Source organism: Eptatretus burgeri, chromosome 9, assembly GCF_056783735.1.
Source record: "Eptatretus burgeri isolate ZD-2024b chromosome 9, Ebu_testis_v1, whole genome shotgun sequence".
Lineage (NCBI taxonomy): Eukaryota > Metazoa > Chordata > Myxini > Myxiniformes > Myxinidae > Eptatretus > Eptatretus burgeri.
This window is the reverse complement of record NC_140969.1, coordinates 9234408-9260657: the sequence shown is the minus strand read 5'-3', so window position 1 is coordinate 9260657 and position 26250 is coordinate 9234408. Positions and strand designations below refer to the sequence as shown.

The following is a 26250-nucleotide window of genomic DNA, read 5'->3' as shown; positions in this document are numbered from 1 at the left end:
TCATTCTAATAGTATGTACTTTATAGATGTGTTGACATTCTAATAGTATGTACTTTATCGATGTGTTGACATTATAATCGTATGTACTTTATAGATGTGTTGACATTATAATCGTATGTACTTTATAGATGTGTTCGTATTCTAATAGTATGTACTTTCTAGATGTGTTGACATGATCATCGTATGAACTTTTTGATGTGTTCTCATTCTAATAGTATGTACTTTATAGATGTGTTGACATTATAATTGGATGTACTTTATAGATGTGTTGACATAATCGTATGAACTTTATAGATGTGTTCACATTCTAATAGTATGTACTTTATAGATGTGTTGACATTATAATAGTATGTACTTTATCGATGTGTTGACATTAGAATCGTATGTACTTTATAGATGTGTTCTCATTCTAATAGTATGTACTTTATAGATGTGTTGACATTATAATAGTATGTACTTTATTGATGTGTTGACATTATAATCGGATGTACTTTATAGATGTGTTGACATAATCGTAGGAACTTTATAGAAGTGTTCACATTCCAATCGTATGTACTTTATAAATGTGTTCACATTATAATAGTTTGTACTTTATCGATGTGTTGACATTATAATCGTATGTACTTTATAGATGTGTTCTCATTCTAATAGTATGTACTTTCTCGATGTGTTGACATTATAATTGGATGTACTTTATAGATGTGTTGACATAATTCTATGAACTTTATAGATGTGTTCACATTCTAATGGTATGTACTTTATAGATGTGTTGACATTTTAATAGTATGTACTTTAGCGATGTGTTGACATTATAATCGTATGTTCTTTATAGATGTGTTCTCATTCTAATAGTATGTACTTTATAGATGTGTTGACATTATAATCGTATGTACTTTATAGATGTGTTGACATTATAATCGTATGTACTTTATCGATGTGTTCTCATTCTAATAGTATGTACTTTCTCGATGTGTTGACATTATAATCGGATGTACTTTATAGATGTGTTGACATAATCGTAGGAACTTTATAGAAGTGTTCACATTCCAATCGTATGTACTTTATAAATGTGTTCACATTATAATAGTTTGTACTTTATCGATGTGTTGACATTATAATCGTATGTACTTTATAGATGTGTTCTCATTCTAATAGTATGTACTTTCTCGATGTGTTGACATTATAATTGGATGTACTTTATAGATGTGTTGACATAATCGTATGAACTTTATAGATGTGTTCACATTCTAATGGTATGTACTTTATAGATGTGTTGACATTTTAATAGTATGTACTTTATCGATGTGTTGACATTATAATCGTATGTTCTTTGTAGATGTGTTCTCATTCTAATAGTATGTACTTTATAGATGTGTTGACATTATAATCGTATGTACTTTATAGATGTGTTGGCATTATAATCGTATGTACTTTATCGATGTGTTCTCATTCTAATAGTATGTACTTTCTCGATGTGTTGACATTATAATCATATGTACTTTATAGATGTGTTGGCATTATAATCGCATGTACTTTATAGATGTGTTCTTATTCTAATAGTATGTACTTTCTAGATGTGTTGACATGATCATCGTATGAACTTTTTGATGTGTTCTCATTCTAATAGTATGTACTTTATAGATGTGTTGACATTATAATCGTATGTACTTTATAGATGTGTTGACATAATCGTATGAACTTTATAGATGTGTTCACATTCTAATAGTATGTACTTTATAGATGTGTTGACATTATAATCGTATGTTCTTTATAGATGTGTTCTCATTCTAATAGTATGTACTTTATAGATGTGTTGACATTATAATCGTATGTACTTTATAGATGTGTTCTCATTCTAATAGTATGTACTTTCTAGATGTGTTGACATGATCATCGTATGAACCTTTTGATGTGTTCTCATTCTAATAGTATGTACTTTATAGATGTGTTGACATTCTAATAGTATGTACTTTATCGATGTGTTGACATTATAATCGTATGTACTTTATAGATGTGTTGACATTATAATCGTATGTACTTTATAGATGTGTTCGTATTCTAATAGTATGTACTTTCTAGATGTGTTGACATGATCATCGTATGAACTTTTTGATGTGTTCTCATTCTAATAGTATGTACTTTATAGATGTGTTGACATTATAATTGGATGTACTTTATAGATGTGTTGACATAATCGTATGAACTTTATAGATGTGTTCACATTCTAATAGTATGTACTTTATAGATGTGTTGACATTATAATAGTATGTACTTTATCGATGTGTTGACATTAGAATCGTATGTACTTTATAGATGTGTTCTCATTCTAATAGTATGTACTTTATAGATGTGTTGACATTATAATAGTATGTACTTTATTGATGTGTTGACATTATAATCGGATGTACTTTATAGATGTGTTGACATAATCGTAGGAACTTTATAGAAGTGTTCACATTCCAATCGTATGTACTTTATAAATGTGTTCACATTATAATAGTTTGTACTTTATCGATGTGTTGACATTATAATCGTATGTACTTTATAGATGTGTTCTCATTCTAATAGTATGTACTTTCTCGATGTGTTGACATTATAATTGGATGTACTTTATAGATGTGTTGACATAATTCTATGAACTTTATAGATGTGTTCACATTCTAATGGTATGTACTTTATAGATGTGTTGACATTTTAATAGTATGTACTTTAGCGATGTGTTGACATTATAATCGTATGTTCTTTATAGATGTGTTCTCATTCTAATAGTATGTACTTTATAGATGTGTTGACATTATAATCGTATGTACTTTATAGATGTGTTGACATTATAATCGTATGTACTTTATCGATGTGTTCTCATTCTAATAGTATGTACTTTCTCGATGTGTTGACATTATAATCGTATGTACTTTATAGATGTGTTCTCATTCTAATAGTATGTACTTTCTAGATGTGTTGACATGATCATCGTATGAACTTTTTGATGTGTTCTCATTCTCATAGTATGTACTTTATGGATGTGTTGACATTATAATAGTATGTACTTTATTGATGTGTTGACATTATAATCGGATGTACTTTATAGATGTGTTGCCATAATCGTAGGAACTTTATAGATGTGTTCACATTCCAATCGTATGTACTTTATAAATGTGTTCACATTATAATAGTATGTACTTTATCGATGTGTTGACATTATAATCGTATGTACTTTATAGATGTGTTCTCATTCTAATAGTATGTACTTTCTCGATGTGTTGACATTATAATTGGATGTACTTTATAGATGTGTTGACATAATCGTATGAACTTTATAGATGTGTTCACATTCTAATAGTATGTACTTTATAGATGTGTTGACATTATAATAGTATGTACTTTATCGATGTGTTGACATTATAATAGTATGTACTTTATTGATGTGTTGACATTATAATCGGATGTACTTTATAGATGTGTTGACATAATCGTAGGAACTTTATAGAAGTGTTCACATTCCAATCGTATGTACTTTATAAATGTGTTCACATTATAATAGTTTGTACTTTATCGATGTGTTGACATTATAATCGTATGTACTTTATAGATGTGTTCTCATTCTAATAGTATGTACTTTCTCGATGTGTTGACATTATAATTGGATGTACTTTATAGATGTGTTGACATAATCGTATGAACTTTATAGATGTGTTCACATTCTAATGGTATGTACTTTATAGATGTGTTGACATTTTAATAGTATGTACTTTATCGATGTGTTGACATTATAATCGTATGTTCTTTATAGATGTGTTCTCATTCTAATAGTATGTACTTTATAGATGTGTTGACATTATAATCGTATGTACTTTATACATATGTTGACATTATAATCGTATGTACTTTATCGATGTGTTCTCATTCTAATAGTATGTACTTTCTCGATGTGTTGACATTATAATCGTATGTACTTTATAGATGTGTTCTCATTCTAATAGTATGTACTTTCTAGATGTGTTGACATGATCATCGTATGAACTTTTTGATGTGTTCTCATTCTCATAGTATGTACTTTATGGATGTGTTGACATTATAATAGTATGTACTTTATTGATGTGTTGACATTATAATCGGATGTACTTTATAGATGTGTTGACATAATCGTAGGAACTTTATAGATGTGTTCACATTCCAATCGTATGTACTTTATAAATGTGTTCACATTATAATAGTATGTACTTTATCGATGTGTTGACATTATAATCGTATGTACTTTATAGATGTGTTCTCATTCTAATAGTATGTACTTTCTCGATGTGTTGACATTATAATTGGATGTACTTTATAGATGTGTTGACATTATAATAGTATGTACTTTATCGATGTGTTCACATTCTAATAGTATGTACTTTATAGATGTGTTGACATTATAATAGTATGTACTTTATCGATGTGTTGACATTATATTCGTATGTTCTTTATAGATGTGTTCTCATTCTAATAGTATGTACTTTATAGATGTGTTGACATTATAATAGTATGTACTTTATCGATGTGTTGACATTATATTCGTATGTTCTTTATAGATGTGTTCTCATTCTAATAGTATGTACTTTATAGATGTGTTGACATTATAATCGTATGTACTTTATTGATGTGTTGACATAATCGTATGAATTTTATAGATGTGTTCACATTCTAATAGTATGTACTTTATAGATGTGTTGACATTTTAGTAGTATGTACTTTATCGATGTGTTGACATTATAATCGTATGTTCTTTATAGATGTGTTCTCATTCTAATAGTATGTACTTTATAGATGTGTTGACATTATAATCGTATGTACTTTATAGATGTGTTCTTATTCTAATAGTATGTACTTTCTAGATGTGTTGACATGATCATTGTCTGAACTTTTTGATGTGTTCTCATTCTAATAGTATGTACTTTTATAGATGTGTTGACATTATAATTGGATGTACTTTATAGATGTGTTGACATAATCGTATGAACTTTATAGATGTGTTCACATTCTAATAATATGTACTTTATAGATGTGTTGACATTATAGTAGTATGTACTTTATCGATGTGTTGACATTAGAATCGTATGTACTTTATAGATGTGTTCTCATTCTAATAGTATGTACTTTATAGATGTGTTGACATTATAATCGTATGAACTTTATAGATGTGTTGACATTATAATAGTATGTACTTTATAGATGTGTTGACATTCTAATCGTATGTACTTTATAGATGTGTTCTCATTCTCATTGTATGTACTTTATAGATGTGTTGACATTATAATCGGATGTACTTTATAGATGTGTTGACATAATCGTAGGAACTTTATAGATGTGTTCACATTCCAATCGTATGTACTTTATAAATGTGTTCACATTATAATAGTATGTACTTTATCGATGTGTTGACATTATAATCGTATGTACTTTATAGATGTGTTCTCATTCTAATAGTATGTACTTTCTCGATGTGTTGACATTATAATAGTATGTACTTTATAGATGTGTTGACATTATAATCGTATGTGCTTTATAGATGTGTTCTCATTCTCATAGAATGTACTTTATAGATGTGTTGACATTCTAATCGTATGTGCTTTATAGATGTGTTCTCATTCTAATAGTATGTACTTTATAGATGTGTTGACATTATAATCGTATGTACTTTATAGATGTGTTCTCATTCTAATAGTATGTACTTTCTAGATGTGTTGACATGATCATCGTATGAACTTTTTGATGTGTTCTCATTCTCATGGTATGTACTTTATAGATGTGTTGACATAATTGGATGTACTTTATAGATGTGTTGACATAATCGTATGAACTTTATAGATGTGTTCACATTCTAATAGTATGTACTTTATAGATGTGTTGACATTATAATAGTATGTACTTTATCGATGTGTTGACATTATAATCGTATGTTCTTTATAGATGTGTTCTCATTCTTATAGTTTGTACTTTATAGATGTGTTGACATTATAATCGTGTGTACGTTTTGATGTTCTCATTCGAATAGTATGTACTTTATAGATGTGTTCTCATTCCAATAGTATGTACTTTATAGATGTGTTGACATAATCGTATGAACTTTATAGATGTGTTCTCATTCTAATAGTATGTACTTTATAGATTTGTTCACATTCTAATGGTATGCACTTTATCAATGTGTTCACATTCTAATAGTATGTACTTTATAGACGTGTTCACATTCTAATCGTACGTACTTTGTAGACGTGGTCACATTCAAATAACTGTAGTTTGTACTTTATACATCTTTCGATCCCATCAATCTCGACTTTGTAGACCCCCAGACCTTTTTTAACTAACTGTCCACCCCTTTAAGTCGCTTGACTCCCTCTTCGACCCTTTACAAGCTTCAGACCATTTTGACATGTTCGACTTCCTTCGACTGTTTGGACCCTTGTCCATTTAGAGCTTCAGATATTTTTCGACTTTTTTTTTATCCCTTTCAATGTCTTTAGACCCCTTAGACATTTGCATCCTTTTGAGATTAGACCTTTTCAACTCTAGAACAGCGGTTCCCAAACTTTTCCAGTACGTAACCCCTTTCAGAAGTACCAAAAACCTACCATGACTCCCACCTTTATATGCCTTCCGAAAAAATTCTAATTTCCAATGGCGCAGATACATTTTAAAGTTTAATCGCAGCAGAGAGAGCAATAACAACAAAAAAAGTTTATTAACAAGGATTGATTTAATCATGTATTTTAATGAGAAGGATGTATTTGCTTTTTTGATGCAATCAAATCAATACGCGGATCTGTGTGGCTCAAGGCACATCACATGTCTGCTTCAACACCCAACCTGTTTCGGGCCTTTGATTTGATTATCAAGAGAGTAATCATAAAAAAATTTCCTCAAAATCTTGGACCCTCCATGACCCCCAGAAAAAGGCTCATGACTCATTTGGGGGTTATGACTCGCAGTTTGGGAACCGCTGCTTTAGATCCTTCAGACGCTAGTTACTCTTGGAATGGACCCTTTCGACCTTTCAACGCTTCAGACCTTTCAGATGCATGGCATACAAACATCTTCAGTCTTTTTGCAAAATACAGACTAGACTTTTCACCCAGAGAATAATTTCTCTGCTCCTGAGTCGAATGAGTATTAAGGAAAATACAATAATTTTTTTTTTTTAATACAGTTTTAATAGCTACATGTGGTCTTGAGTTGCAGTCTGCGAGAGACACTGAACCACCCATTGCCAACAGGCAATCTGTTAGTTGCTACACCGCTACCCGCAGTATCAGTCAGCCAAACGTTTTCGAAAAATGCCAGCTCACCCCTTGGAAATCAATCCATGCACGCGTTTCTGGCCCCTTCATCAGCATGGAGTGGATTCCCCCGAAGAGATGATCTAGTAAGCTTCGCTGATGGTTGGCTACCCACGTTCAAACCCCTCATGCGTGCACCTGTGCATGATTCGTGCGACTTTATCCCCTCTATGTTGTCCCTGAATCCTCGCATCGGTCACCACTTTGTCCCTGGAGCCCACCTTTGTCCCCAAACCCTAGCATCAGTCACTAATCACTATAATCACGCCCCCACCATAATGACGTGTTTGTCCGTCTGAACCAGTGAACCACTATACCAAACCGGTATATCGGCTACACTGGACCCATGTTCCACAATCCTGGAAGCGTGTTAGACTATACTGAACGTGTGTGCCATTATACCGGATCTGTGATTCCGGACTCGTGCTTTCACCACACCAGCTTCTTTCTTTGATATCTCATGTCCATTGCTTTCTCGGAACATCACATCGTGCAGGTGATTTCACCATCAGAATTTAAAACAAATGATTAGGAACAGGAATCAGACAAAGGGATCTCTCCCGACTTACACTTCTCCAACCAAGCGCAGACGCCTTGGAAACCCTACCATTTCCTTACGTCGGTGCTAATTTTCCTTTCTATCCCCTCGACCTGTGAATTCATAACTTCATGAACACTTTACTGCTGTAAGATCTTGGCAAAAAGGCGAAAATTACACCACAATATGTTGAGCATAAGTGCAATTATAGCCCTCTGTGATGGGTCGGAGGGATTGCCTGGAGGTGCGTGCATTTGCCTCTGGAATGTATCGCCTGGATTCGAGTCTCGGTGCAGCTATCAACTGTCATCCTGGTGATTCGCACGCACAGGTTTGGCCATTTTCCTTCTTTGCACGACTCCCCAGAGTGCCATCGGTGACTCCTGACGAGCAGCCGGGGCTCCAAGGCCCCTTGGGTAAAAGCCTGGCTACAAGCAAAACGTCATTAAAAGGGCACGGACCCTTCGGAGGTTGAGACCGAGCCCGAGCAGCCGGAATGTGTGCCAAAAAGATGAAAGGATGCATCTTCACCGGTGATAAAGAAGATCTCAACCTCACTATGAGACCGAGCTCTGCACAGATGCGAAAAAGCTGAAGAGGAGCCCCCCCCCCCCACCCCCGCTCCAAAACCAACAAGAACTGCGCTCCGAAAGAATAGAATGAGGTGAGTTGGAGCAGAGAGGATGAGGAGACTATCTTCCACTGCAAAGCATATTCTATGCATGAGGCATTTGGGTTGAGGGGTGGAGGGCTGGAAGGAAAAGGAAAACACTTCGTTTCACACTTCTTTCTACTTTTTAATGTTTTGCTTTATTCATTCTAATTCTTGCTTTTTCTTTTACCTCTTTTACTCCTTATTTCTCTCTTTCTTTATCTATCTGTCTTCGTAGCGAGAAGTGAATTCTTGCAGAAAGTTTTCTGTGAGGTTCACTTGGCTGCGCTTCGATGGGTTTGAGGGTTGTGGAGTAGCAGCTGAAACCCGAACCCTCTTTGGGTTCCTCCTGATGATTCCATCTTTGCTCTTTCTCTCTTTGGGTTCCTCCTGATGACTCCAATGCAGTATTTGATCTTCCATTTGATTATGTTGAACAATTTTTTTTGGAGAGTTCATGATATTGCTATTGTAAATCGTTCCATGAATTGATTCATTGCTTATTAACGCACCTGGAACGTAGCTCCGGGGAGCTTACGGGATTGGCCCCGTCCATCCGTCCGTCCACAAATACTTGCAACTTCTCTGAAACGACACAGACTATTTCGATGAACCTTCACCGCACCCTTTGTCACCCAGTATGCACCAAAATTGATTCATCGATTAAAAAAAAAATCGGGCCCGATGGGGGTCTGCAGGAATTGTTCCCCCCCCCCAAAAAATAGGTATTCGCTTTCTTCTCAGAAACTACAGATGCAATTCTGATGAAACTTGATCGCAACCTTCATCACCCGTGATGTAACAAAGTTTGTTCACGACATTACAAAAAACATCCATAGGTATTTACTTTCTTCTCCGTAACATATTTAGTGGGTCATCCATGCCTACCTGTGATTTATTGGTTATCTTATCCAGCCGTGACCAGGTGAGTGCCCTGGGGGTGTTGCCCCTGTGTTTACATCACTGTTTTGAAATGATTGTAATCCGTCGTTGTGTATCTTTCGGATGTCCGATGTACAACACTGCTTGGCCATCGTTTTTCACTTGCTTTCCCTTGCCCTTGAGCTTAGCAAAATTCCTCGTTAACGAATCGTTCACCTGCATCATCAATGTTGTGCCTGGTAGTTGTCTCTGCAAGTCTCAGCGGCTTCACACGGTGAGTTCACTTCCCTCGATCGAGTACCAGCATTCCAGTCCAACTTCCAGGATGTTAAATGTTGATTAATCGGACATGTCGATGTGTGGACAACACGATTCCGGGCTTCATATTGGAATATCGGTTGGTACTAGTGGCTTTCAGTGGGATGAATGAAAATGGCTGCTCACGCGGAATGTGTAGAAACACAAAACCCAGTTAGGTTTGTCCGTTTTGGGTGATGCAAACTCAAAAGTATCCTTATGGTGAAAATTGAGAACAGTCATGAGTATTAAGCTTCAAGCTTGAACATTTCCTCCCAGGAAACCCGGTACAAAACGTGCACGTTGCGACGCGTGAGGATGACGCGCGGGCACGTCGACGACGTTGAGATTCATCATCAGTAAAACATATGGTCTGAGGGCACTCTGCGTCGTGTGAACGGCGGACCTCCCCGTCGTGCAGTCGTCCTCAGGGCACTTCGCACATTGGTGGGATTATCGATGCCCCTTCCCCTTCGCAACCCCCTCCCCTCGATCTTCCCGCACCCATCCCTCTCTCCTGAGCCCCCAGAGGAGGCTGAACGAGCCGGCCGCCCTGCAGCAGCTCCGAGGTAAGCGCCTTGCGTGCGAACCGTGTGCTTTTACCATGTACATGCGTGCACGGTTCCTTTTGAGCCGCATGCAGCTCCGAGCGAGGTGCATTGAGTCTCTCGCGCCCTTTTTTGCACGGCGCATCATTCAGCACCGAACGACGGACAGCTCCCTCGATCCGCGCTCGCTGCAGCCGCCGGTTCGTTGGTAAATTGGGAAATTTTTTTTAACCTCGGATCGAGCAACAAATAAAACAAATAAACAACGACGTCTGTGTTGTCGCGATGTTGGGCCAAAATTGTTTTTGACTGCTCGTCTCCATTGATCGTAGTACGTGTGCGTCCACGACCCGTGTGCCGTCCGCGCTCTTTGATCCGCCGACATAATGATACATATTGTTGCCACAGTCGTGCTGGAGCTGCTGGATAATTCACGGCTCGGTTTAAGGGTGTGGTCCACTGACCGAGCGTGCCGTGAGCGGTGCTGTCTTGTTGAGTGCACATTTTATTTCGACTCCACCGATCCATCGATCGCCGCTGTTGGAGCGGGATTCTTGGTTTAAGGCGGTTCTGAATCTCTTGTCGAGGTTTCCATCACTTAAAAGTAAAAACGGACCAAACCCTGTGCCAGGAGAACAGCATACAGAATGCATTTGTGGACACCCGGGTAGCATCTGTGATGGCTCGCTGCCCCCCCCCCTCCTCCGCTCCATGTCCCCGTGTGCGTCTGTGGAGGCTCAATAACCACCCTCCTCAGTTGGTGGGAGCACGTTCTCTCCCCCCTCCCCATTGCACGTCCGAGTGGGCTCGCTCTCCGTTTCCACACGCATGTGAGTGGGGACTCGCTTCCCCTCCTCCCATCTGCACGTACGTGGGGCTCCCTCTCCACCCCACATGAGCATCCGTCGTGGATCGGTTCCCCCCACCCCCCATTGGGGCTCGTTATACCCCCCCAATACGCATCCATTGATGCTCGCTTCCCCCACTCCTCCTTGTGCGTCTTTGGTGGATTGCTCTACACCCCAAGCCCCTTCGCAACCATGATGGCTCGCTACCCCCCCCCCACCCTTAGCACTTGTTTGTTGGCTCTTTGCCCTCCTCCTCCTCCTCCTCCTCCTCCTCCACCTCCTCCTCATCCTTGCACTTTTGTTCATTCAAGCATGTTATTCTTTTATCGGCGCCTCATTCATGCTCCTTACTCTGCAATGCTGCCGAGTAAATCGGCATTGTCACAAAGAACACGATAGTTATCATTTTTTTTTCTATAATATTTTGACCGAACTACTCTCTCTCTTTGTTTGCTCGTAACAAGTTTCTCTTCCCGTTATCCAAATGAGAACATCAAAACCACGATTGGGAGGAATTATGCACCAAGACCAAAACAGGGCATCTGACGGTGGAAGCAGGGCATCTGACGGTGGAAGCAGGGCATCTGACGGTGGAAGCAGGGCATCTGACGGTGGAAGCAGGGCATCTGACGGTGGAAGCAGGGCATCTGACGGTGGAAGCAGGGCATCTGACGGTGGAAACAGGGCGTCTATCTGATCGCAATGGGACATCTATCTGACGATCGAAACGGGGCAACTGATGATCGAGACATGGCATCCTCTATTCCACATCGGCATCCTATGTTGGACAGACAGGGGACTGATGTGACAGAAAGATTTCCTTTTGTGCACAAATCTACAACGATCCCTCCTGAGTAACTAACAATGGTTACCAATATCACAGCTGTTGGTTATCCCTGGGGTAAGACCTTGCCTCCTCAAAAACACGGATGGTGCTCATCCGGACACCTGCTAAGCCTATTCCATACACCACTCCTGGGGCTGGTCTAATTACCATCAACTGGTATCGTCACGATGCCTTCCAGTGATCATTTGACAGCAAAAGACGTCCACCAACATTAATGACGTCAAAGTAAATATACACTTCGGGCGAAATGGTGACATGCATTTTATATTGTGCACAACTCGCTCTTTACTGGCTTCGGACGGTCTGCTTTGACACACAGTGACTCACCTTGATCGCCAATGACATTAATGCTCAGAGTTATCTGTCGCATCAAACATGGATGGCATGACTGCTCTAAAATTCCAATTTGCTGCGTCGATGACAACCCTGCATATATTTGAAATAAATGCGGAACGCACTCACTTTAATGCCCTGATATTATCATATATACATTAACCGCATGCTCGCTCCTTATGAAAGCAACAAGAGTACACTTAAATATGAGTGACATGGAGGACCAGTAGGATAAATGCACGAGCAGGATTTCCGACACAAATTTACGTAAGTGGTGTAAAATCTTGAGTAAGACAAGCCTTAGCATGACATTGTGACGGCCATGGCTTCCATTTCACAATCCATGTTCATGCTCGCCTCCTTGGCTTGCCATTTCACGCAACAGTGAAGAACCTATTGTTGGAAACAACTTCCCCATGGCAACCTGAGATCCGTAGCGAGGCTGAGATGGTCATGTCGTGAGACGCTTTCACGATGCACACGATTCGCTCACATGGATTATCATCTGGACACAAAGCTGGCACCCTCATGGGATGGCTATATCTGCATTATTTTTCCCAAGGCGACAACATGCTGCCTGTCCTCTGCAGCAGACGTATGAAACATCAAGCCAGTGGGTTTGCTACTGTCAGCTATCTAACCGCGTATTACTGAAAAATGTCATGATTTGTTAATTTAAATCTTTCCATTCTACTTCAAAGTCAAGAGTGGCTGCAGTATTGGAGTACAATATTTCCATTCAAATGAAAGCATCACCTACCCAGGTGCTCCCTTTTCACCTCATTACCTTATTATCTCCTTTGGCAATGTGTTTACATGCTCAGCACGCAGCATGAGTCGAGTTTTTGTTACTCTTTTTTTTTTCTTGCATAGCACAAGGCCGCTGGTATCATCATTTGCTGGGGGTGCCGGGGGGGGGGGGGTGTTGCCCTGTATAAATTAGAACAGCGTAATTTGTTCAGGGTGCTGGCGATACCTCACCCACTCTTCATGAAGGAGACCGTAGGATCTTTAACTTTCACCAACTAATGCTCAGTTTAACTTCTATGAGAGGGATGGCAAACACATTGATGCCTTGTCCTGCCTGTGATGCACCAGAATGACAGTTTTATACCTGTGTCGAGATTGAAACCCCAGGCGATACAGCTCAGAGGCGAGTGTGCGTACCTTGAGGCTATCCTGCCAGCCCTACAGTTGAACCCAATGTGGAACAGATTTTCATAACTAAACAGACAGTGGTTACTTCGGGATAGCCTTATGTTAATCATGGAGTCCTTCTGCCCACCTCTTCTCACACACGTACCTTGTACCAAATTGCTTGTCCCAGACATTTTTTTTTGTCATAGACCTGACGTGACCAGCCTATTCAGTCCACTGTATGATGAGGGGCTCCCTTAACTTGGTCCACTTTGTTCTATTCAATGCAATTTTATGGCATTGTACTCCAGTTTTTCAATTTAATTTCTTTGTAGTCTGGTCTTTGGGCTACTTCAACTTCTTCTGGGGCCTTCTTTAGGTTGCCAGTTTGTAATTGTTGTCTTCCATGGTGGTTGCCCGGTCTTCTTCCTGTCTGTCAAGAACAGTTTTGTTTCAGTTTTTTTTTTAATCGTGACCAGAATGTCATAAACACAAGAACTGTTTAATTTTGGCTCCATCTTCAATTAAACAGTTCTGTCCGATTGAGCATGGGATATTGGTTTGATGAGAAACGAGAGGTCTCAAATTGCCTTTGACATCGTGGAAAGTATAGGATGATAAAAAGGTTCACAAAGGAACATTTGCTTTTTAAAATGTGGGTGTGCAATGTCTGACTTTCACCCAACTGTTTTTTGATGCAACTAATCATTTTGTTAGATGTGTGTATAAGTTGGCTCATGTATGCCACACCGCAACACGTTATATATTATAAACCATGTTCCACACAGAAACCTCTTCTGACTGGAGAACAACTTTTATTGTCCCTTAACCGATGGTTAAATACATGTATACTCACTGTAGGACAAGCTAAATAAGTCAAAGTGCAAGGAGCAGAGTGAATATTGCTGAAGGTTCAAGGGTGGATAAATCTTTGTAAGTCTGTCAATGCATCCAAGCTGCATTGTGAAGAACAGAAATGGTACACATGCCGTAGAACACGGAACATGCCGTAGACAACATCTTGGCCAGTGTATGCTGATAATTATTAGCCACCCTGATTACCGAACGCAAGGCCATCGCCACTATAGGGATCAATGTCTGTCTGTCTGTCTGTCTGTTGTGTTGGCCACAAGTTCATGTTTATACAGTTTCTGGTATGAGATTAATTTTAAACTTACACTCAGAAATAACGAAGAAGTTCATATCCCACCTTATCCCACAGAGACGTGATAAAACAGGACATGGGTGGGGTCTACGAGTGGCAAATTTGATTGGTCAAGATGATGTAAAATGCCGTAATATTTTTTGTTCAAGTACTGCTAAACAGAAGCGTTTTGAAAGTGCCAAAAAAAAAAGCGATTTGCGTTCTACAATGTCCAAGTGTTCCATAAAATTGAAATAAAATAATGATTTTAAAGGCTGTCGAAAAAACATTCTTCTGAAGTTTACCACCGTTGATGCAGCGTCTTTAATATCACTTTTTTTTTTAACACATTACATTCGTTATTCATGCGTGTTGTTTGTGTCCTTTATGACGTCCTTAAAAACAGTACGTTTTTCCTGATTGGAATGATTTGTAATTTTGTTTTGATTGTTTGATTGTCATACAGGCAGACGGAGTTAAAAAAAATTATCTCACTCTTCTCTGTGTACGTGCATGATCTGGACAAATTCACTGCCAAAGTACGAATTCATGTTCAAAATATAACATTCAACTGAAATCAAGTTTTTAACCTCGATCATAAACTGATGTTTGTAGAGAGACAAAGTGAACCAATTTTGCTTAACCCCACTTTTCTCTTCACGCACGTAGAGTAAATATAGGATGTGAGAATTAACAATACCAGTCCAACAAGATTACCATATCATCATGGTGCAAGCAATATTCCCACGCCTTATCCGTAAGCGAAGTGAATAATTTCAGTATTTACTATAACCTGCAGCTGTGGCTGACTCACTCAGGTACAGTCTTACTCATTTCCCAAGGAAGGAAAATGTGTCTTAATTCAACTTAAAAAAAAACAAACAAACATGGGAATTGCTTTTGAAATCATACAAAGGGAACAATCACAAAGTGTGTGTGCTTCTTAAAACAAAACTTCTTAAAGAGGGTTAAGAGCAATTTTAATATAACGACGGTTATGAGTGAAACCGTAGTTTGAAAATCCTTTTTTTTTTCTTCCCCCACTTACCTCTTTGCATAAAATATTTCAAATGTGCCTTGCTTTCCTTCCTCCTGGGAAACCTGAAAAACCACTCACAAGAGCCATTTTTATTTTGACACTCTGCCCACCCTCATAAGGTGTCCACACGTTGTGTTTTTTTATTTTTTGAAATCGCTTTCTATCAGCAGGAAACATTATTACTCTGCATGTGTGAATCAAAAAGTATGGTTAAGCAATTTGTTTACTCTGTCTGTCTATGCATGTGTCTTCAAAGGTCAGTATATAATCGAGGAACAACTTAATTTCAATTGAATGTCATATTTTGAACATGAATCGAAAAACGAACTTCAGGTTTAGCAGTTCTTCGACTCTGAATTTGTCCTGATCGTGCATACGCAGAGAGGAGTGAGATAACTTTTTATAAAATTCTGTCTGCCCACCTTGTAGTCAAACAAAAATTAAAATTATTCCAAACAGGAAACGTACTGTTTTTAAGGACGTCGTAAAGGACACAAAAAACAACAGGCACAAATGATGAATGCAACATGTTAAATACGGTGGTGTATAAGACTATAAGACAACAACGGCAGTAAACTTCCAAAAAAAATTTTGTTTTTTTTTCGACAACCTTTTAAATCGTTATTTTATTTCAATTTATTTATATACTTCAACAATGTGGAACACAAATCACATTTTTTGCACTTTTAAAGCCCTTCCATTTTTGCAGTACTTGCACAAAAATATTACATTTTAAATCATTTCGACATTTTACGTCGGGTAAGGTGTTCAATGAACTCTCGAGTTGAAGTAATTTTTGAGCTTGCTGAAAATGCTACGTTTTGAATTTTAAACATAGCTGTCAAATTATTTTGGTTGCAGCCTGGAATTCTGTGATCAACATTGTGATAAATTCATCAGCATTTGCTCGAATTCCTTAATCGGCATTTTTTTTCCTTTCAGGCATCATACTTCAATCCTTCACTCTCGCCGATTTGCATATTCATGGGAAAATACTCGGGACTCGTGCATTGATCATTATTCTCCAATGAAGGGGAAAAATTATTATGCTTTCTTTTTTTTTTTCATACAACATTGTGGCTCATGGAAGAGCATGATGACAACGTGTATGGGAACTGACTTGAGCAGGAATGAACAAACAGAAAAAGAGGAGGGGGATGGCTGGGAGGAGGGGAGAAGGGGAGGAGGGGAGGGACATAGCAACCTCCAAGCATCAGTTGTTTTTGACTTGATTTGAAAATATTAATTATAAAATTTGATTTAATAATTTTTTATTCATTTTGATGTGGCCTACCGTACATTTTACAGAACGTTGGTGCTGCTGAAGCAGTTTCTAGAAAGGGTTATACAGGGTGGTTTGCCAATGCCTTCCCAGTGTTTTTTGTCTGTGCTCCATCCTTTTAAATGCTGTGCATCAAACAAGGAAGCAGCACGTTCCATTTTTAATGTCTATCGTTTGAACCATGCCGACCTATGCCTGGTGTTGGCTTAGTGGTTAGGGTGGTGGGCTTTGGATCCTGGGGTCCTGAGTTCAAATCCTGTTCAGCTGTTGAATTAATACCAGGTGGGGTTGACTCTGCCTGTCATCCTCCTGAGGTTGGCAAAATGAGTATCAGCTTGCTGGTATCCTGTGTTGGAGTGGTGATCCGTCCAGGATTGTGCCCAGTAGCCAAGGAGACTGCGAAGGCAGCACCAACGCTCTGCACAGAGTATGGTCCCAATGGATGGATGGATGCCGACCTCCCAGACTCAGTGCGGACGCTCAAACCATTCTGCCACCAAATCTGGTAAGTGGGTTAGGAAAGGTTAATGAAGGTAAAAAAATAAGATTATAGGTAAGAATGGGGGATGACATGAGATGAGACTGAGGCCATGAAGTGAATGGGGGATAGAACTGCCTCTGGAAGGCGGTTCCACATGGGATCTGGGACGTTTGGAATAAAAGAGTTAAGGTGGTGCTCTAAGTTTGGATTTTGGGAGTTTAACCAGGAGGATGTTCACCTGAAGAAAAAATACATCCTTGAGTAGTTGAGAGAACAGAGGAAATATTTTGTCCAAGTACTGTTAAATGGAAGGGTTTTGCTAGTGCCAAGAAGGTGATTTTTGTACTGCAGTGTTCAACTGTATAATTAAATTTAAATAAAATAAAGACTTTAAAGGTTGTATAAAAAAATGTTTTGGAAGTTTACCTCCATTGACGCAGTGTCTTTTATACCACTCTATTTAACACGTTACATTCGTTCTTTGTGCCTTTTGTTTGTGTCCTTTATGATATTCTTAAAAAACAGCATGTTTCCTGTATGCAATGATTTTCTTCTTGTTTTACTGCCAGACAGCAAAAAATAAAACTATCTCAGTCCTTTCTGCACATGCGTGATCAGGCCGACATTCAGAGCAAAAGTCTTGCTAATGTACAGGTTTGTTTTCCAATTTGTGTTCCAACTATAACATTAAATTTAAATCAAGTTGTTCCTCGATCATAAACCGACGTTTTTAGATGGACAGACAGACAGACAAAGTGAACCAATTGCTGAACCACGCTTTTTGCTTCACGCTCATGGTGTAATTAACTTGCATTGCTATGGAGTCTTTGTTTTACAAGAGGTCAACGTTTCAGGAATAACTATACAACAGGGAGAAAGAGACCAATGTACAATCATCTGAGAAAACACAAAATGACAGTCTCAGCATTTACGTTTTACATACATCTTCAGCGTTTCACTGATGGTTGCAACCCTTGGACAGTCATTTTCGAAGAACAGGGGCTTGAGATCAATCCCGAATAATCTTTGGTGATCAAAGAAGCAGCTGCAAATATATTCGGTCACAGTGCACCTTGAAGTGTGAGGTTGTTGATTTAACCTTTTGCAAGCCGAAAGTCCATTTCACTTTCAATTCCCATATCATGTGATGTTTGTGCCTGTGTGTAAACGGTCCGAGCTGACGACACCTTTCATTTCGAGATTTCTTTCAAATTATTTTTCTTTCAACCTGGCTGGAGAACCTGCTCAGCTCATTTTCTGATAACATAAAAAGCTTGCTCAATTTACTTGGTTATTATTTTATTTTTTAGCTCACCTGGAACATAGATCCAGGGAGCTTATGGGATGGTGCGTTGCCCTTCTATCCGTTCATCCGTCCGTCCGTCTGTCCACAAATACTTGCAACTTCTCTGAAATTATAGATCATATTTCGATGAAACTTCACCATGTATGTACCAAAGCTTATTTATGGCATTAAAAAAAAAATCAGACCCAAAGGGGTTCTATGGGTGGTGCCACCCAAAATAGGTATTTGCTTTCTTCTCAGAAACTACCCATGCAATTCTGATGAAACTTGACAACATTCATCAACCACGATGGACAAAAGTTTGTTCATGGCATTAAAAAAAATCCAGGTCTGAGGGGGTCTATGGAGGAAGTTTATGGGGGGGTTGCCCCCCCCCCCCAAAGAGGTGTTTGCTTTCTTCTCTGCAACTACACAACCAATTTCGATGAAACTTGACGACAACCTTCATCACCCGTGATGTACCAAAGTTCATTCATGACATTAGAACAATTGGGGTCTAAGGGGATTTAAGGGGGGTTTCCCCCAAAATATGTATTTGCTTTCTTCTCTGAAACTGCACAACTAATTTCGATTAAACTTGAATACAGCCTTCATCACCTGTTTCGTACCAAAGATCGTTCACCGCATTAAATAATTGGGGAATAAGGGTTGTTTTTTATTTTGTTGTTTTTTTTTTGTATACCTTGTCGAGGCTCGTATGAGAGCTAACGCACAGCAAGAGGGCATGAGACAAGAGGGGCGGGAGTGGGAGGGACAAAACAGTGGGGAACAGAGACATTAGGAGATCTGTGGAAGGGAGAGGGATGGGACGGGGAACATGGGGAATAGAAGATGGACATTACAGGACTTTCAGGAAGGAAAGCAGGGAATTTGAAGGAGATGGGCTTGGGTGGATTATCGGGGGTAGAAAAGATTGAGGATTTGGATAAGAGGTAGTGGTGAACAGCTGTTTTTAAGGCCTGGAGGGAAGAATTGCATTGAATAGAGTGAGGGAGTTTATTCCAAAGGTGGGGAAAAAAGAGGAATGAAAGAGTGAAGGTGAGCAGTGATTCATGATTTTGGTAGTTTTACCAGAAGGGGGTTGTTGGCGGACCTTGAGCGCCCTGCGGAAATGTGGTGGGGACAAATCGCAGAGAGAGCAGGGGGGGGGGGCGAGGCTGGAGAGGAGAGGGTAGAAGACAGAAAGACCACCGACCAACCTGCGGTGATTAAGTGAGAGGCCCAAAGACTCAGGCTCATCACGGGAGATGCCAATGATCCGAAAAGCCTTGGTTTCCACAGCGTGAAGCCGAGAAAGGTGAGGGGCAGGAGCACCAGCCCAGAGGGGAGAGCAGCACTCCATCAGGCTGCGGCCAAAAGCTTTGTAAGTGGTCAGGAGCTCAGGTGGGCCGAGGAAGGACTTTGCACGACGGAGGATTCCCAGTCGGCGACTGGCTTTGGAGGCGAGGTTTGAAATGTGGCTTTCCCAGGAAAGGTCATGGCAGATAGCGAGACCCAGAAGCTTGAAAGAAAGGACTTCTTCCAGAGGATTGATGAGAAAGTGGATGGGGGGGGGGGGGTTCGAAATGGTCCTTTCGGAGAGACACAGTGAGAGTGTGAGATTTGTCCGGATTGAAAGACATGTTCCACGTGTTGGACCAGTTTGTGATTTTATCCAGATCTGCAGTAAGTGAAGAAGCTGCTGCTTGCTGGTATGAGGGATGACAGATGGTACGGCAGAGGGTGGAGTCATCAGCAAAGAGATATAGAGGATTTTCCAGAGAGTCGGAGAGATCGTTGATGAAAACCAGAAAAAGAACAGGGCCCAGAACGCTCCCTTGAGGGACTCAAGCCTGGACAGGAAGAGGGGATGAAAGAACTCCATTTTGGGCCACACGTTGACTGCGACAGTAGAGGAAGTCTGTGAGCCATTAGTGGAGATGGCATTTGATGCCATCGGAAGCGAGTTTGGTGAGTTGGGCAGGGTGCCAGACTGTGTCAAAAGCACATGATATGTCCAGGGATACGGCTCGGATTTCCTGTCTGGCATTGAGGACCTCCATCCATTGTTGGGAGAGCAGAAGCAGCATATCCAGTGGAGAGTGACCTGGTCTGAAACCAAATTGATGATCGGAAATCAATTTCCGTTGGAGAAGAGGAAGGATTTCATGTCTGAAGCGATGATGGATTCCATAACCTTGCTGATGATTGGGAGAAGGCTGATTTGTCTGAAGTTTCAGGGATCTGTTTTTGCACCTTTTTTATGCAGGGCAGTAATGTTTGCTGATTTCCAAGCAGATGGCAGATGACCTTGAGCAAATGAGGGTGAATAGAAGAGAGAGGGGGTGAGCAGGTTTTTGGGACACGTGGGCTGATGCCGTCTGGACCGGTTTCAGAATCTGAGTCGAGGTTTGACAGCAGGCACTCCACCTTGTCAGTAGAAGAGGACACAGAGTCCAGGGAAGTTGGGTGTGACTGGGTAAGGTGGGTCGAGAAAGTGATGGGTTTTGGACACAAGATTTAGCTGCACACACCGAGTTTAGGCATTCAGCCTTTTCACGTGCGGTATCAGCAGTGCGGCCATTTGAGGTAAGGGAGGGGATGGAGGGGGAACATACACCAGAAACAGATTTGATTAGACGCCACCAAGATTTTGAGGAGGGAGAGAGGTTTGAGAGTTCAGACTTGAGATGAGAAAGATGTTGTTTTCTGGCTCTCCTGAGGGTAGATACACACTTGTTCTGAGCTTTATGGAAGGAACTGAGATTGCCCTCAGTTGGGTTTGCTTTCCATGAGGCAAAAGCAAGTTGTTTCAGGACAACTGCCTCACCACAAGCTTCAGTGAACAAAGGGTGGGAGGAAGGGGAGGACAACTGAAGACGAGAGGGGATAAATCTGTGCATGAGGGAGAGTAAGTTTCTTTGAAAGAATTCCCAGGATGAGTTGATGTTGGAGAAAGTAGTGATAGGAGACCAATCTATAAGTTTGATGGCTGCTTGGAGACCCTGCCATTCTGCTTGAGTGAAATGCCAGACTCGACGGCAGTGAGGTGGTTCTCTGATAATAGCCAGAGAGATGTCCACTTTGACAAGGATGTGGTTAGAAGAACCCATTGGAGCAGAGGAAGCGCAGCAGATATTGTCAGGGAAATTTGTCAAAATCAGATCCAGAAGAGAGGGAGTACCATTGGTTGAGATCCGGGTCGGGAAGTTGACCGATTGAGTCAGTCCCAATGAGTCGCAGAAAGCTTTTGCTGAGGTGCCACGACAGGTGAGAGAGGTACCCACACGGAGCCAACTGGCATGATGACAATTGAAGTCGCCACATATGAGGAAGAGAAAGTTTGGATGAGAAGATCGAAGTTGGTCCATGTTTTCGGATTGTGAGGTGTAGATGGAGTCATCACTGTTTGGTGGATATCATCACTGCATCACGATATGCGATCATTGACACACGTCGACACAAGTTCCTTGTAAGTTACTCATAAGTCGAAACACATCGAGGTAATGTTTGGCATACCCGAAACTTAATTTCTCCATCAAGGCACATTTTTTTTTCTCTTTGGCTCCGTGAAGGCACGTGACGAAATATCTGAAGTTGTTTTTATATTTATTTTTTAGTCTATCACGAATTTTAAAATATATTCGGACATTTGCTTTTAAGTTTAGACGTCGACGTGACAATATCCTCAAACAGAAAATATTCACAGAGGAGGAACTAAGAATAAGACATGAGCAAACTGAAGAGGCAATCAGACATGACGTAACGGCACGTGATGAAATATCAGAAGTTTTTTTATTTTTTTAACGCTGCCAATACGCCATTATACGGTAGCTGTATATTGGAAACACGTTCAGTAAGTTCTGTGGTCGTCCGGAAGACGTCAATCAAATATGTCAATATGCGTTGGAGGTACGTTTACACATCGGTTCAAAGCACGTTACTCATAGGTTAGAAATAAGTTTTGGGTACGCTAAGCATTACGTCGACGTGTTTCGACTTATGAGTAACTTACAAGTAACGTGCCTCGACGTGTGTCAACGATCGCATAACGTGCCTCGACGTGTATCAATGATCGTGTAACGTGCCTACAACACGTTCCTCATAGGTTATAAATAAGTTTCGGGTATGCTAATCATTACCTCGACGTGTTTCAACTTATGAGTAACTTACAAGTAACGTGTGTCAACGATCGCATAACGTGCCTACAACTTATGGCCAGCGTAGCAGAACGTGCGAGTCATACGCTGGCATACGTCGTAAAATTTCAAGCATGCTAAAATTTGAGGACAACCGCAAAGTACAACGATGAAAGCCAACGTACTACGACGTATGGCAGTGTTTTTCAGCGTGCTCTTGACGTATACAAAACTTACCCATAACGTATTCGACGTGTGCCAGCGTTTTAGACAAATTTTTCATAAGTCGGCATATGCTGGCTGAATCGTCAAGGTGTGACAGCGCCTTAACAAGGTGGAGAGCTTGCTGTCAAACCTCGACTCAGATTCTGCAACCGGTCCAGACGGCATCAGCCCACGTGTCCTCAAAGCCTGCTCTTCTGCTCTTGCTCACTCTCTCTCTGTTCTATTCACCCTTACATTTGCTCAAGGTCATCTGCCATCTGCTTGGAAATCTGCAAACATCACTGCCCTACATGAAAAAGGTGCAAAAACAGATCCCTGCAACTACAGACCAATCAGCCTTCTCCCAATCATCAGCAAGGTTATGGAATCCATCATCGCTTCAGACATGAAATCCTTCCTCTTCTCTAATGGCTTGATTTCCGATCATCAATTTGGTTTCAGACCAGGTCACTCTACCCTGGATATGCTGCTTCTGCTCTCCCAACAATGGATGGAGGTCCTCAATGCCAGACAGGAAATCCGAGCCGTAACCCTGGACATATCACGTGCTTTTGACACAGTCTGGCACCCTACCCTACTCAACAAACTCTCTTCCCATGGTATCCAAGGCCATCTCCACTCATGGCTCGTGGACTTCCTCTCCTGTCGCAGTCACCGTGTGGCCCAAAATGGAGTTCTTTCCTCCCCTGTTGCTGTCCAGGCCGGAGTTCCTCAAGGTAGCGTTCTGGGCCCTGTTCTTTTTCTGGTTTTCAGCAATGATCTCTCGGACTCTCTGGAAAATCCTCTATATCTTTTTGCTGATGACTCCACCCTCTGCCATACCATCGGTCATCCCTCAGACCGGCAAGCAGCAGCTTCTTCGCTCACTGCAGATCTGGATAAAATCACAAACTGGTCCAACACGTGGAACATGTCTTTCAATCCTGACAAATCTCACACTCTCACTATGTGTCTTCGAAAGGACCATTGAGAAAACCAAATCATCCACTTTCTCAACAATCCTCTGGAAGAAGTCCTTTCTTTCAAGCTTCTGGGTCTCACTATGTGCCATGACCTTTCCTGGGAAAGCCACATTTCAAAATCGCCTCCAAAGTCAGTCACCAACTGGGAATCCTCTGTCGTGCAAAGTCCTTCCTCGGACCTCCTGAGCTCCTGACCACTTACAAAGCTTTTGTCCATAGCCTGATGGAGTACTGCTCTCCCCTCTGGGCTGGTGCTCCTGCCTCCCACCTTTCTCGGCTTCACGCTGTAGAAACCAAGGCATTTCGGATCATCGGCATCTCCCGCAATGAGGCTGAGTCTTTGGGCCTCTCACTCAATCACCGCAGGTTGGTCGGTGGTCTTTCTGTCTTCTACCGACTCCTCTCCAGCCTTTCCCTCCCTGCTCTCTCTGTGATTTGTCCCCACCACATTTCCTCAGGGCACTTAAGGTCAGCCAACAACCCCCTTCTGGTAAAACTACCAAAATCACGAATCACTGCTCACCTTCACTCTTTTATTCCTCTTTTTTCCTACCTTTGGAATAAACTCGCTCATTCTATTCTTTCCCATTCTTCCCTCCAGGCCTTCAAAACAGCTGTTCACCACCACCTCTTATCATCCCCCATCCAAATCTTTGATCTTTTCTACCCGCGATAATCCACCCAAGCCCACCTCCTTCAAATTCCCTGCTTTCCTTCCTGAAAGTCCCTGTAATGTCCATCTTGTATTCCCCATGTTCCCCATCGTGTCCCTCTCCCTTCCACAGATCTCCTAATGTGTCTGTTCCCCACTGTTTTGTCCCTCCCACTCCCGCCCCTCTTGTCTCATGCCCCCTTGATGTGCGTTGTGTGTTAGCTCTCACACGAGCCTCGACAAGGTATACAAAAAAAGGTAGGCCTCAAGCACCCGGTAAGACAAGGTCGATGAAATCCCACAAAATATCACGATTTTTGAAACGAAACCGAACTAGGAACACAGTAACATGTAGGTGAGAAAATAACCTGTTAAATCGGGACGGATAACGACCAGAAACTTAACTTTGAGATCGTCCGCAGAGAGCCCTGAAGGCGACCTGCCGACATTCCAAATCCAGAACCGGAACTCTTTTGAGACTTAATCAGGGGGTTTGTGGGGGGTTCGTCCCCCCCCCAATATGCATTTTGACTACCACCTTCATCACCCTTGATGTGCTAAAGTGGGTTTCCCCCCACAATATGTATTTGCTTTCTCTTCCCAAAACTACACACACAATTTCGATGAAACTTGACCACAACATTTATTACCTATGATGTACCAAAGTTTGTTCACGGCATTAAAAAAAAAACATCCATAGGTATTCACTTTCTTCGATGTATCAAATTTTGTGGGTCATCCATACCTATTCGTGGCTCCCTGGTTATCTTATCCAGCCACTACCAGGTGAGCACCCAGGGGTATTGCCCCTATGTTTCATTGCTTCTTGCTTAGTCTTTGCATTTTAGTTGCTCTTCCTATTCCTATCTTTAGTTTGTCAACACAAATGTTTCAGTTTTGACTTCTGCACATTTGATATTTCCTGCTTTGACTCCATGTAATGTTTTATCTCCACCAAAAATAGATTCTCAATCGACTTATTTCCAGCCCACTTTCTGTGAATTTTCATTTCAGGAACTGAGGCTCTAATTAACACCGACGTGTTAATTCACCTCTGCAGTTATCATGCTCACCTCCTCTCCCCCCCCCTCTACCTCCACCTCGACCATCCATTGCAAATGTTGTACCAATTTCAATTCTTTCATTTCCTCAACCTCTCTGACCCCATCACTTTCTCTGTAATTTCTCTGCTTTTTTTCTTCTTTCTTGCTTTTCTTTTTTCCTTTGATGGTGCATCTAATTTTATCACCATGTGTTCCTTTCCTTCATTTAAAATGCTTCCTGATAATTACACTTTACCTGTGCTTCTCACACTGGACTGACTCTGATCGATTATTTCATTTACCTTCTTAACTGTACCCTTTATTGGTGGCTTATCGCATTTCATAACCACATTTATGTTCACTGCTTTGAACCGCCAAAAAAAAATCAAGAGCAGTTGTTCCCAAACGTTTTGGGTGTGTTGACCCATTCTAAACCTCCAAAACTCTGGCAAACCACCATGTAAAAGTATCAGAGTGACAGCTGCTCGTTGAAGAGCGAGAACACTGAATGGATCAGGAAACAACAGAACAAAAGGAACAGTAGAAAGAGAGGGAGAAGCACCAGTAGCAGTGTTGAAGGACACAATAGAGGGAGATGTGGACAAA

General features: G+C 40.7%; 1 protein-coding gene across 3 annotated transcripts in view; it reads left to right on the top strand.

Moving 5' to 3' along the window:
* Positions 1-10155: 10155 nt before the first annotated feature.
* LOC147019495 (synapsin-3-like) overlaps positions 10156-26250 on the top strand; it is a 152844-nt gene continuing 136749 nt past the window's right edge. For all 3 annotated transcript variants that reach the window (XM_085894040.1, XM_085894038.1, XM_085894041.1), the window contains exon 1: positions 10156-10248. The gene's annotated coding sequence lies outside the window, so the exon portion shown is untranslated. The remainder of the gene's footprint in view (positions 10249-26250) is intronic.